Source organism: Rhipicephalus microplus, chromosome 5, assembly GCF_043290135.1.
Source record: "Rhipicephalus microplus isolate Deutch F79 chromosome 5, USDA_Rmic, whole genome shotgun sequence".
NCBI lineage: Eukaryota > Metazoa > Arthropoda > Arachnida > Ixodida > Ixodidae > Rhipicephalus > Rhipicephalus microplus.
In genome coordinates this window covers 187,622,461-187,635,668 of record NC_134704.1, presented here as the reverse complement: position 1 = coordinate 187,635,668, position 13,208 = coordinate 187,622,461, and the positions used below count along the sequence as shown (strand labels likewise).

The following is a 13,208-nucleotide window of genomic DNA, read 5'->3' as shown; positions in this document are numbered from 1 at the left end:
TTTCAATCCCTTTCAAAACCTTGTCACCTTCTGTCATGTCGCTTTCAGCTTTTCGGCAGAGGGCCAGCACATCTGGAATGTATGCGAGGTAGGATTCCGTGGTAGATTGGGTACGGCAGGCCAATTCTTTTTTGGCGGCGATCTTGCGACTGGCGGTTTAGCCAAACACCTCTCACATCTTTTCTTTGCATTGGTCCCAGCTTGTGAGTTCCTCTTCATTGTTTTCATAGCACACCTTGGCCGTGCCTCTCAAGTAAAACAGTACATTGGCCAACTGAAGTGTGGGATCTCATCTGTTCGGCACACTCACTCGTTCGAACTAGGATAACCAATCGTCAACTTCGACGCCATCGCTACGGCAGAATGTACTGGGATCCTTAAAAGGCGTGAAAACGTACGGTTGCGACGCCATCTTCGTGGGAGACGCTGATGTTGACGCGGAGGGCTAAACATTGGCCATGGCTGGAAAACCAATGCGATGTCCGCTGCGGAGCTCCGTTGCCTGATGGTTACCGAGCACCTCCACCAATAAGTTAAGGGGTTAGATACTTTTGTACGAAATGCGTTTACAGAGGAAAACACACAGGCAAGAATCGCAATGGCTGATAGGCACTCTCGTGCGCCTATCAGCTGCTTGAGTTTTTACTCTTCCTTTACTTAATCTCCGTCACAATATGGAGCTTCGCTGCTGCCTATAAGTTAATGTGAAAGGTGAGCATACTGCCTCTGCTGACATTTTCACGCTCTAAACAAATTAATAATGAAATGCCTTGTGAATTAGGGTTCAAAGAGGTTTAGCTCAGCGGCATCGGTTGTTGTGCTGGAGGAAGGCTGGTTATCAATTAGTCCACTTGACTGATAGAACCTTTCGAAAGCTGTGTTTTCATTTACGAATGTCATTCATCACCTTTTCTCTGAACCTGTGGCCCTAATAACCATGTTAGTTTAGTAGTCAAGCGTAATTTTTGGTAAAGCTTTGTTGGTTTTGTAGATTTTTTTTTCTACCGAGCTCGCCAACTCTTGTGTTTCTGCATGGTGAGCATGTCTTTCCGGGACAGTCTGAAAACGCTCTTTCACACGTCCCGGATCTTCAGGGCTGACGTTGCGGTCCAAATTGAAGGGAATGAGCTGCTATGACAGCCCAAGCATATCTTCATGTGATCAACAAAACTGAGAAAAGTTGATACCACCTGCAAGCTCGTGAGTTTATGCTGGCTTCCCAAACCATGTTTGCTGTATGCGCACGCGGGAACAAGTTTCCTCTTACAACTGAGGAAAAAGGTGAAACATGTTAGAATCCACTATCTTGTCGAGTTCGACCTTACCTTTCTTTTGAACTGTGACAAAAAAAAAGAACTTCCTGAAAAAGCTTGACATTCCTGGATTGGAACTTTATTTGGTGTTGTGCTGCAGGCAACCAAGTTGCTACCTCTGGACATAACTTTGGATCGGAGAGGACTCCAGTAAATTCATCAACATAGCTTTACTTCATGTTAACGTCAGATACATCGCCACCAATTGCCGACACACGGCCCTAGATATTCGCGGTTTCTTCTAGTTTTCAGGGTTCCGTTTAGCGCTGTAGCGCCGCTGATTTAGACAAGTGTGCAGGAATATCAAGAAAAATTTGAGGAACCACACCGGGCTTGAGTGCCAACTAACCACGTGAAATTTTGACAATGTTTCCGCCTATTATGTGCTCGCAGCAAACGATTAGGTCCTCAGATTTAAACTGTAGGTCTTGACTGTTACCTGGTAAGCTTCTCGTGTAATAGCAGCTGTCCAGGTCTCGAGAACTGCAGGATTATTTGTAGTCTGAAGAAGTGCCGCCGATCGCGTTTCCCTCGGAGACATAGGTACTAGCTAGCCAGACACGTTACTGGTCGGCATGTTTATTAACCTACTATTAATTCATTCCAGCGTGCTTGATCGTCGTGTCACGTGTCAAATACAAATTGTGAAAGGGTGAAAGGGCTTTTTGAAATAAAAGTTATGTAAATACTGACTATACGTCATCAATTGCACTGCGTTCTATTTCTTTAGAAATTATTCTTCCATCACTTAGAAGGTCCTCCTAACTCGGATAATTTCAGCTAAATTCAAGGAGTTTGTGTGTTAAATGCATCATCACCTAAAAATTATAGCCTTTATGTCAGCTGTACCAGATGTGAGGCTTGCAAGCTCGCCGATATAAAGCACAGCAGGATTGTGGCACTAATTTGCGCACGACTGCCCATGTGGCCTGTCTAATTTTCCCTGAGCTGTTAAAAAAAGCACTGCCAATTATAAATATATTCTTACAGGCAATTTATACAATATGTAATTACAACTCGTTTGTTCGCTTAGATTTTTTCCGCAGAAGCAGAAATTTTTCGGAAGATAGGGTCACCACCTTGATCTGAAGAAGGTGCCGGACAGACAAAAGTGGTGGAGTGTCACTTGTTGCTCTATAAACAATAGCGGAAAGATTTTTAGGGGGGAAGGGGACGAAAGAACAGCACAAGCCCTGTGTGCGACCCGGTGGCCACACCATCGCTTTTTTTCATTGCAGGCAAAGAAATAATCATACATTTTTTTGGTACAGGCGTGGCCCTTATTTATCAATAGGTAGTATTCATTCGGTCCTAATCTAGCTGTCTTAGCAAAAATCCGCGCATTTAAAAAGTAATTTCCCACTGCTTCGCATGCAGAGGTAAAGACGACACTCGTTTGCCAATCCTATAGCGACAGCAGCGCCGCCGCTGCGCGGAATGCGGGAGGGGGTCACTCCTCGCCACTGGCATCGTGGGCGCTTACCCAACTGACAGTATCTAAAAACGTTGGCTACAACACAGGACTGACTCCCGTCAAGGAATGCAGAAAGACAGTGCCAGCATGTTACCACTCAGGCGCACTGGGGCTGATATCTGTCCCAACCCGACTAACGAAAGATGCAGCCTCTATGGTCAAAACGTGGGCCCTAGTACGGAGGAGAAGGCCCCCCACGAACGCAAAAGATTGTGCATGGTCTGCGGGCGTCCGCACCTCACTAGCTCCCGCAAATTCATCGGAAAACTCATCAGGTTTCATCAGCCTGGGTCAAATTCATCGGGGACCAGAGCAAAACTTAGGTGCCTGTCGAATGGCAAGGCGCCAACTCCTGGCAGAGCAGCAACAGCAATGCTATCACCTGGTGTGGCGGAATGCCCAGCTGTCGGTGCTCCATCTGGCAATGCTGCACACAACCAGCCCAAGGTGGGCATACGGCAGGAGTCACCTCCTCTCACTCCGCTCTACCCTCGTCTTTCACAAGCCCAGCTGAAACACAGAAACTCTGGCGCGTACTCGCCCTTTTGGGATCTCAGAACGAAAAACTAGCTAGCGAACTTAACTAGCTCAGACACATTCCCACTACTCAGCCCTCCTTGAGCGGTGACGAGTAAAACAAAACAGACAGGGAAATTTCTACTATGGTAGAGAATCGCGTCACAGCCCTGAAAACCAATGTGGCTGCAATAGATGCATATTTGGCTAGCCTTACCAAAATTATCAATGACGCCATCGCGCGTGAGGTGGAGACTGTCATCGCACAGGTGACACAAGGCATATCTCGAATTATCCAAAAATAAATACAAGACAATCCACGCGTCCTCAAGCGCGTAGGCCTCAATAGGGATATTGACCGCCCTTCAAAATTTAACAAAGTCACTCTCGTTTAGTGTGCTTTTATAAAGACTCCAGCACGTCAGCCCTGGGCACCAATGGGCTAAGTAGTCTTAACAACGCAACCCCACCCTCCATCTCCGATCATGACCCCCAACCCTGAATCGTGAGCCAGAGTCACGGAGCAGCACTTTTACATGCAGTAAAAGTGCTGCATGTAAAAGTGCAGCATGGTAAAAGTGCTTTTCTCGGTTCTTGCAAAGACTGCAAGAACCGAGAAAAGCGGGCTTGTTTTCACTTCTATATTGAGACATATGAGTTGCCAGTACCCGCGTATGCCCTTCAGGCACCCCACGCTGATGTGAAACTCACAAACTACACTGCATTTCAACACAACTGAGATACATGTATACTTGTTCACAAGCAATATACCACCCAGGAAGTCATACTTCCAACATTACCGCCTTTCTTTGCACGATGGTGTCGGTGCTGTCCATGAGGTGATCTGACCCACCTGTACATGTTTTAAACATTTACCATGTCACATTCAGTGAAACATTCACGCAAGCTATACAGGTGGCAGTAAGGGAACTCCGCCTTCTTGTCGGTGACTTCAGTGCCCCGAGCAGGCTGTGGAGTTATCCACGAGAAGGCACGCGTGGAAGGAAGCTTGCGGAACTTCTTTGCACACTTGAACTCACGCTCCACACTTATACCACCAGCCCAATGCGTCTAGGCAACTCTGTTTAACGAGATACTTGCCCGGACCTGAGAGTTACACACAACATACGACATGCCGACTGGCTGAACACACAGGTCACTCTCAGTAATGATGATTGTGTAATAAACACAGCCATCTAACTGCCTCCTTAAACGCCTACTAATACAAGCGCAAGTCCCAGATTGGACAACATTCCGCGCCTGTTTACCTAATGTAGGCCCTCTCCACTGAAGATACAAAACCTTGTTCAAATCACTGACGTCTGCATTGAAACAACACGAATGGCTGATACAGCTCACGGAAACGCAAAGTGCCGTAAACGACCACTTCCTCCATTTTTGGTAGGCCCACTGCAGGCTCACTAATCGATGCAAAAAAAGAGAAACATAACAGACGCCTCAATAAGCGCATCCTCAATTTCACGGAGCAAGCTGCGGAATAAGCAACTCAGCTCACCGAGTCTAACTGGGTGGACCGGTACAACATGGCTGAGCGCCAGATGTCTGGCCAAACCAAGAGGTGCCTGCTTCGCGCTCTCATCGATCCAACGCATACATGCATGGGAACTCACCGTCACTTACATAAGGCTATTTAAGAGAAACCACAATACAGCCTGCACACGTACACGCTCTGGAACTGATACATGTGCACCATCAATGACCATGGAATGGCCGCATTCTCGTACGAAAGCAAGAAAAACATGCAGTTGGACAATCTGTTCTAGACCCAGCGACCTCCAGGCCACCTAAATCAAGATGAAGCGGGGCACCAGATTATGGTCACTGGCGAATCTTCCCGATGCAACCTACGCCACGCTCCTCAAATACATCAATAACATTCTGCATGGAGAAACTCCTCTCCGTATGGACTAGAAATCAGTTCTTGTGAAATTCATCCCTAAGGCCGGTAAATCTATTGACCTGGAGATCGTTCGCACCGGCTCCTTGAGTTCTTGAGTCAGCTAGCTGATGAAGAAGATGGTGCACGAGCGGATCTCCGACTTTCTAAAAAATTACCACACTTTTGCGGAAACCTTGTTCAGCGCAGGATATACTTCTTCAGCTCCGCCATGACATATTAGTTCCTCTCGAATGTCCCCAAAATTACAAGGTAGTTTTGGTATTGGATCTTAAAGGTACATTCGAACATGAGGAAATGGTAATGAGGTAATCCTTGGTCACCTGAGTCAGGCCAACTGTGCTTATAAAACATTCAAATGTGTTAGGCTCTTTCTTACAGACCGTCAAACCAACATACAAATACAAAATGAGAAACATGGGCTTCACGTCATTGATTTGAGGGAAACCCCTCAAGGCGCAGTACTCTTTCTACTCCTATTTAATTTAGCCATGCTTCTTCTTCGCTGACTGGCTTCTCTATCAGGGAGGGAAAGATCACGCTCTTCACACGGATGTTATCACGATCTAGGTTGCGCAAGGCAACCTGGAACACATGTAGTCATGCCTGCAAGCAGCAGCGCCCGTATTTAACGACTACGCATTCTACCACGGACTTCAGTGCACCCCGGCTAAGTCAGAATTTGTGCACGTACGTCCCTCCCCGCAGGACAAAAGTCAGCTACCCATGTCTCTCTTTGGGACCAGTTCATGAGGCTAAAGAAATCTGAATGGTTGGCCTCTTCATACAACATCCGACGCAAGGCCGACACCACATTAGCAAAAATTCGTACGGTGAGAGACCAGGTGGGCCGCGTCTTCAAAAAAGCGAGGCAGATTACGAACAAGAGATTCAACGCGGCTTTCCCATCTATCGTAACGAGTAGAACACTCTACTCGTCTTTTTACTTGAACCTAGGTAAATACGATGAAGACCAACTCGAGGTAATTAACCCTAAAGTGATAAAGCGGGCTCTATACCTCGCTATCATTTAGTCCAACCAGAGACATCTAGCCCTTGGCATGGTGAATACCTACCGAGAACTTCCCGTAGCGGACATCGTTAACCAATGCAAATGTCTTGCGCGGACCCCCTACGGTCGCTACCTCTTGGACTGGCTACACGTAAAACACGATCACCATAGTGAGGAGAAGATAAGAGTTCCGGAGCCTTGGAGTGCGTCCTTTGGATCCGACTTCTTCCTCGCAACATCTCCGGAGAAAACCACTGCGGCAGCCACCAGGTGCGCATGGAAGCATTGCAGCGACACTTTGGTAAAGAGCAACAGGTGTGCTACTTGTACATTGCCGGCCTGCACCATGAAGGTGGTATACGGCCACAGGCATACACAGCACAAACACCGTAAACGGGCTCTCTATAAAAGCCTACAGTGCAACACACGCGGAGGAAATAACTATCGCTGTGGCTCTCACCTATCTCTCTTGAAAACATACAACCGACTCGCGAGGGGCCTGTCGGAACTATGAACAATGGTGAAATCCCCCGCTTGCTCAGCGCATACTGGAACCTATCTGCCGATATCTCTATTCAACTGCACGTTATATAGATTGGGTGCCCGGTCACTAAGGACTCGGAGGAAACTAACGGGCTGTTCTGGCCGCCCACGCAATATCTTCCAGCGCTATCTCTCTCGCTTTGGAAGCCTACTCCTAATCCAACGATTCGGCCCTTTCAGTTAGATTTTGCCAATTACTAAAAGGTTGAGCACCGGCACGATCCGGAGCCTCGTAAGGGACTGGATTTCGCGGACGACCGCCTCTTTTTAAAACTGTTTACCTATACTGTACTGTGTCTGGCGGTGCTAAAACATTTCAATTCATCGTTTGATGACATGTGCCAGCTGCGTAGAGAGGTGGCTGACAGCTCTCATATATTCCCGGCGTGCCAGACAAATTGATCTATCCTTTCCCTCGCCCCGCCGCGGTGGTCTAGTGGCTAAGGTACTTGGCTGCTGACCCGCAGGACGCGGGTTCGAATCCCGTTGGCGGTGGCTGCATTTCCGATGGAGGCGAAAATGTTGTAGGCCCGTGTGCTCAGATTTGGGTGCATGTTAAAGAACCCCACGTGGTCAAAATTTCCGGAGCCCTCCACTACTGCATCTCTCATAATCATATGGTGGTTTTGGGACGTTGAACCCCACAAATCAATCAATCATTATCTTCCCCCTTCCCCAACCCCAACCGCATCAGAGAGGACTGGGAGGCGGCCTTGCTCGGCTGTCGGGAACTGAAGGCACAAAAGGACCTGCTTTAATGGACGCGCGTGGCATTGCTTGCCAATGAAGCTCCACAATACGAGATCCACTTTGCGCTGTCAGGAGAAGAGCCCAATAAGGCCTCAACCCAATCAACTCTGTGTAACCATTTAATGGTTAATAAATGTTTGACAACCAGTGTCACATCTTGCTCGATAGGAGGTTAAAAAAATAATGTACACACTTTCTGTTTGTATGTTTTGATAGTTTAATGAACCTTCATATTTCAAATCAAGCAACACATTGCAGAAATCAGCCACGTTGCCTAGAATAATTCTCGCAGTGTATCGTACTACTTTGACGTACGCAGGAGCACTCTTTCTAACATTCGTCATCTCCACCCTGTTGTGGGGAGTGCGCCCATGGAATGAAGGGTACGTGGCGTTCAGTCTTAAACTTCACCTTTCTCTGGAGTGCTTAGCGTTGCATATTTTGGCTAACGAGATCGTAGTGCCCACAGCATATAGTTCTCTCGTGTGCTTGAACTGCCCAGTTAGGGAACTTAGTGAGGGAACATATAAGAAGTTCAACGATATAGAAGAAATTAGGTGTATGCGAATAAACCCGGCTATTACGAGGCTAAAACACACTTGCACCTTATTAGCACAATGACTATTTGCTCCTGTGAGGTTCCGCGAGGCATGCCAAAACCAAAAAGACCCAAGAAATTGTTTTTTTTTGGCAATGGCACTTAGGTCACCACTCCGGCCAATAAAGAGAGAGACCAAGCTCTGGAAACTTTCCGGGAAAAAATTGCATGTCCATGCCATTATTGGTGCCTTCACGCCATCATAAAGTTGGTCCTCTTGATTTTCTATCGGTTACACAGGTCCGGCATTTATTTCTTTAAAAGTTCCAATTGTTGTAAAAACCTATTGTACCTATAATCAGCACTTGAGGTTCTAAAACTGTAATTTTCTTTGCAACTTGACACCTAGGCCTCAATTTTCAGGCGCTACAAATACGGCCTCTACAGATAACACACCTATTGGAGACCTCTCGTGACACCACTGCCTGGTCGTTTTTCATTTTCCCCAGCCATATACAGCTTTCGCTGCAAACGTGACGCACTGTGGGTGGTTTCGCCGCCGTGGAGCGTCTGGAACCTAGGCGTGGACGGCGCACACCGAGCATTGTCACTACAACCTAAATATAGTTATCGTTATATAATCACTACGTTCTTCTTAGGCGTCTGCAAAAGCACCATCTTGCGATTTTAACTGGCGTTCAGATGTACGCAGAGTTGAACGGAGCGAGAAAGCACAGGCTTGCAGATAGAAAACGATGCGCTTGCGCAGTGGGCACTCTCAAGCTTCTCTGGTAGCCGTGAGAAGGCGCCGTGGTGCTGTTCGCCACGCACTCCAACGGCCTCAAAATGTTGATCGCCACTATACATTTTACTTTTTCTCCTTCACCAACTATGGGCCTCCCAACCTCGGCCAGGGGGCACTGCGTCTCGCACTCATTTTACCGCCTTTTTAGCAAAATTAGGTCACTCTCGCATTCTGCCTGCGCTCTCTCAGTGCGTTCACGCGCTCGGCACGCACTGTTATCTGGTAACTATCCACGTGCAGCGTCATTTGTGACTTGCTCCGAAGGTTTAAAAAGATTATGAAAATGTCTTCACGGTCAGAATCTTTTCAGAACCAAGAGCGATCGATTTATTGACAACCTTTGCGGAACCAAGCAATTCAAACACCATGTCTTTGAGCGAGTGCTAGTGATTGTCGATGTTGAACAGCTGCCTTTGTACGACAATAAAAGTGAGGTAACGGTGTGGATGTTAGGTGTATGTTGCCGAAAAACACAAATTTGCTGCGTCATCCATGTCTTCTCGGCGTATGTCGACAAACTATCATCACGCTTTTGCGTTCATTTGTATGTGGCATTCAGATTTGTATTGCTTTAATGTCAAGTTTATCGCGAGCGGCTCCCAATTTAGTAGCAAGTTAGTGTAAAAAGACTGATCCTACGTTTGCCCTGTTCAGTACCTGGCACCATTTTAATGCCGTGTGTTAAGTTTCATGAAAGTCTCACTTTTCGCGAGGTTTTCATCTGATGTTAACAAGGTCGTATCGTAAGTTCAATGATATTTTTTTATTTTTTGCAGGTCCTTTGAAAGTATAAGGATGCGCACACAAAAAAAAGTATTTATGTGCCCTTAGACTATGCATGTTTCTTGTACCGTATACTTTATTTTATTTTTTTATTTATTTCATAATACTGTCAGCCTTCAATCTATCAATTCCACCCCCCGCCCAACCCCAACCTCTCGATAGAGGACAGGGAGGCGGCCCTGCTCGGCTGTCAGGAAGTGAAGGCACAAGAGGACCTGCTTAGATGGACGCGGGTGGCGTTGCTTGCCAATGAAGCTTTACAGTATGGCTTCCACCTATCTCTGTGAGGGGAGGGGCTCAATAAGGCCTCAACTCAATTACCTCTCCGTAACCATTTAATGGTTAATAAATGTTTGACCATTAGTGTCGCACCTTGCTCAGTAGGAGGCTAATACCCGTGCCACACGGGCATAGAAAATGACATTTGGTGGCGAAGGCCTTCAGTTCCCGAATGACATTTGTTTCACCGGCGCTGCTACACGTCCAAAGCGAATGACATTTGACTTGATGATGTCGATCATAGCACATTCCAAGTGAGCATTGAGTGAATAGCAACAAAAAAAATTAAGAAGCATTTACAAGCTTCATACACAACAGATAATCAATAAATGTAGAAATGAGCGTATTACGCTGTCCTAAGTTTTAGTTTCTTGCTTTGTTTTACAACGTTGCAGCCGACCGTAGCAACCTAAGTCAACACTAGTCAGATCCACAGCGTAAATAGAAAATGGCGCCGGTCGAATCGCACCTGTAGCATCTCTCAGAACAAGATGTTCGCAGAGTTCGTTTTTTTCACGGCAGCACTTGTGTGTTTCCGTGCAAAGCATCGTGCTCAAGAGCGAATAATTTTGGAGCAGAGACGAGTTATTATGCGCCAGCTTCAGGACATTGAACTTCAATTCTTATCAAACCATTTCAACCTGAGTCACGGAGAAAGTGAACTCGATGGCGATGGCGATGAAAATACCAGTGTTGCATGCTTGTTTGCCAAAGTTTCGCTAAACTTGACAAGCGTTTCATTATCAACACTTTATTTTCTTCGTACAACGTTCAAAGCACCTTTTTAAGACTTCAGTGCAAATAAAAGACGGGAAATTTCATTTTTAGCTCAATATGATTTGTCTTATATACTTTCAGGTAAATCGCACTTCGCGAGCTGTGTCGTCGAGAGTAGGCATTTCTCAGTCAACTGAGTTCTGGCGAAGGCATTTGGAGGCGAATGGCATTCGAATGGCATTTGAATGGCATTCGGATGAATGCAATTTTGTTCGCCCGTGTGGCACCGCGCGAATGGCAATAAATCTGAAGACATTCGGGAGTAAATGCCATTTTTTCTGCCCGTGTGGCACGGGTATAAAACAATAACGCACACACTTTCCGTTTTTATCTTGTGATACTTCTATGAACCTTCATGATTAAATTCAAGCAACATATTGCAGAAATTAGCCACATTCTCTCGAATAATTTTCGCAGTTTCACGTACTACTTCGATGTACGCAGGACCACTCTTTGTTTTGTTCATCATCTCCAACATGTCGTGGGAACGCGCCCGTGGTATGAAGGATAAGCGGCGTTCAGTCTCAAATTTCACCTTTTCGCGGAGTGCTTAGCGTTGCACATCTTGGCTAACAAGATCGTGAGCGCCCACAGCACATATTTATCTTGCGTGCTCGAAATGCTTCATCATAGTGAGGGGCACCTTAAGGTGTTCACCACCATAGAAGATGATGAGCGTATGCGAATATACCCGGTTATTACGAGACTAAAACACACCTGCTAAGACTCACACCTGATCACTTAGCGTGTTCATTGATTTCAATGTTGATTAGGTTGTTTTTACAGCTTTCTTGGTCGCCCTCATGTCACGCAATAGACACTAGAATTGATCATGTCTTTAGTTATGACGATATTTGTCCCTGATAGCCGCGTCAAATTTTGCGAAACTGACGAAAATTTTACATCTGCCTTGGTTCTTTTTCAACTCCTTTTCATAGCGGCAGCTATTTGTCACTCGTGGCTCGGACGCATGCAAGGGCATAATATTTTACGTGGTAAAAGTATCATATCATTAGGAGGCACGCCATGGATTGAAACTCCCGATTTATTCGGCCACTTGAGGTTTCCTTTCTTTTTACCGTGCACCTAAATCTATAGGAAGTGCATAAGGCACGACCACAACAGGCAGAGGGTGCACACAGTGAGCGTCACATCTATTTACCTTGAGCGTTATACCACCGTACGCTTGAAATATGCAACACCATCGCGTCCTATCCACCATTCTTGCATTGAAATCAGAGCTCACTGTTACTGCGTTTCGCTTCTGTGGAAATGCAGCTGGTATGTGCGGGAATCGAACTCATGACTTCGATCCTAGCATCACAATACCTCGTCATTCTTACTTATCGATGTGTGTTGCTTGCAAGGCCTGTAGGTATAAACGCTCAGCGTGAACCCGCAAGACAAATTGGTTGACACTGAGGGGCGACGAAAAGTCTACAGCCATCAGTTGAATAAAACACTTGCAGGGCTCACAGTACAGTATTTTAGGTTCATTAGGCTAGCAAAGTCCATCGCTTTCACTCTATCAATGGTTTTCTCGGAAAGCCAGAGCTTAATTGCGAAATGTACAGCGCTTGTCTATTTACTGTAGTTTCGGTTCACAAACACGCTTTTTTCTTATTACGAGTCCGGCGATAGCATTTGTTTCAAATAATTATTAATGTGTAGTACTGTGCACGTCGAAAAAATTTTCAGAGTAAGGAGACTGCGGAGTATTATCGAACTGCCATAATCCACTCTTGACGCTTTTGCTTGTCGCACTGTTGCACTTCAAACGGTAGAACTTTACGGGCAGTTTTCAGGTATACGTCATGTTTAAACTTTGGAGCAGCTCACAATGCAGCAGTAGTGCGTGCCTGCTTTCCATAATGACGAAGGTGCGCTGCCCAGAGCGTGCGAAATGCAAGATAAGTGCTCTAAGGAATACGTTTTCCATGCGCGCAATGGGAAAAACCAGCCAGCGCAGCCCGTCCGAGTGGCCAGAGCTTTGCTCTCTTTCCGCTAGGGCAGTGAACGGTGCTGCGCAAAGCTGAGCATGTATGCGCTCCTTGTAATGAACTGGGAGCCAAGGAGAATTTGAAAAAAGTGAGACAAGCGCATGCAGGTGATATTTCTGTCTACACCAGCCAGTGCAACGTCCACTTGCTTTTAAAAAACCAAGATTTGCTTGGCCTGAAGTTTTCAATAGGGGATGACCTTTCAAAATCGTACATATCGAAAGTAATCAAGTTGAAGCTTATTTTTGTGTGAAATCATTCATTAAAATACACACAAAACATGTTTAAAAGTTTATCAACCGTGCAATATTATTTAATATTGCTAAAACAATTAATGTTATTAACTTCTCTTTCTACGCAACCTTGCTAGATGAGGCGATTGTTTTAGGAAAACCGAAAATGAAGGTTGGTCAGCAATAGTAATGCAATAAAAGAAAGCTTCGCTGGAGTTTGTCGCAGCGGGAACTAGAACATGGCGAGAAAAGTAAAATACAACGTGT

At 46.0% G+C, this 13,208-nt stretch overlaps 1 protein-coding gene across 1 annotated transcript in view; it reads right to left on the bottom strand.

Annotated features, from left to right (window-relative positions):
• LOC119174058 (putative acyl-CoA synthetase YngI) overlaps positions 1-13,208 on the bottom strand; it is a 584,783-nt gene that overhangs the window by 147,977 nt on the left and 423,598 nt on the right. The window lies entirely within an intron of this gene.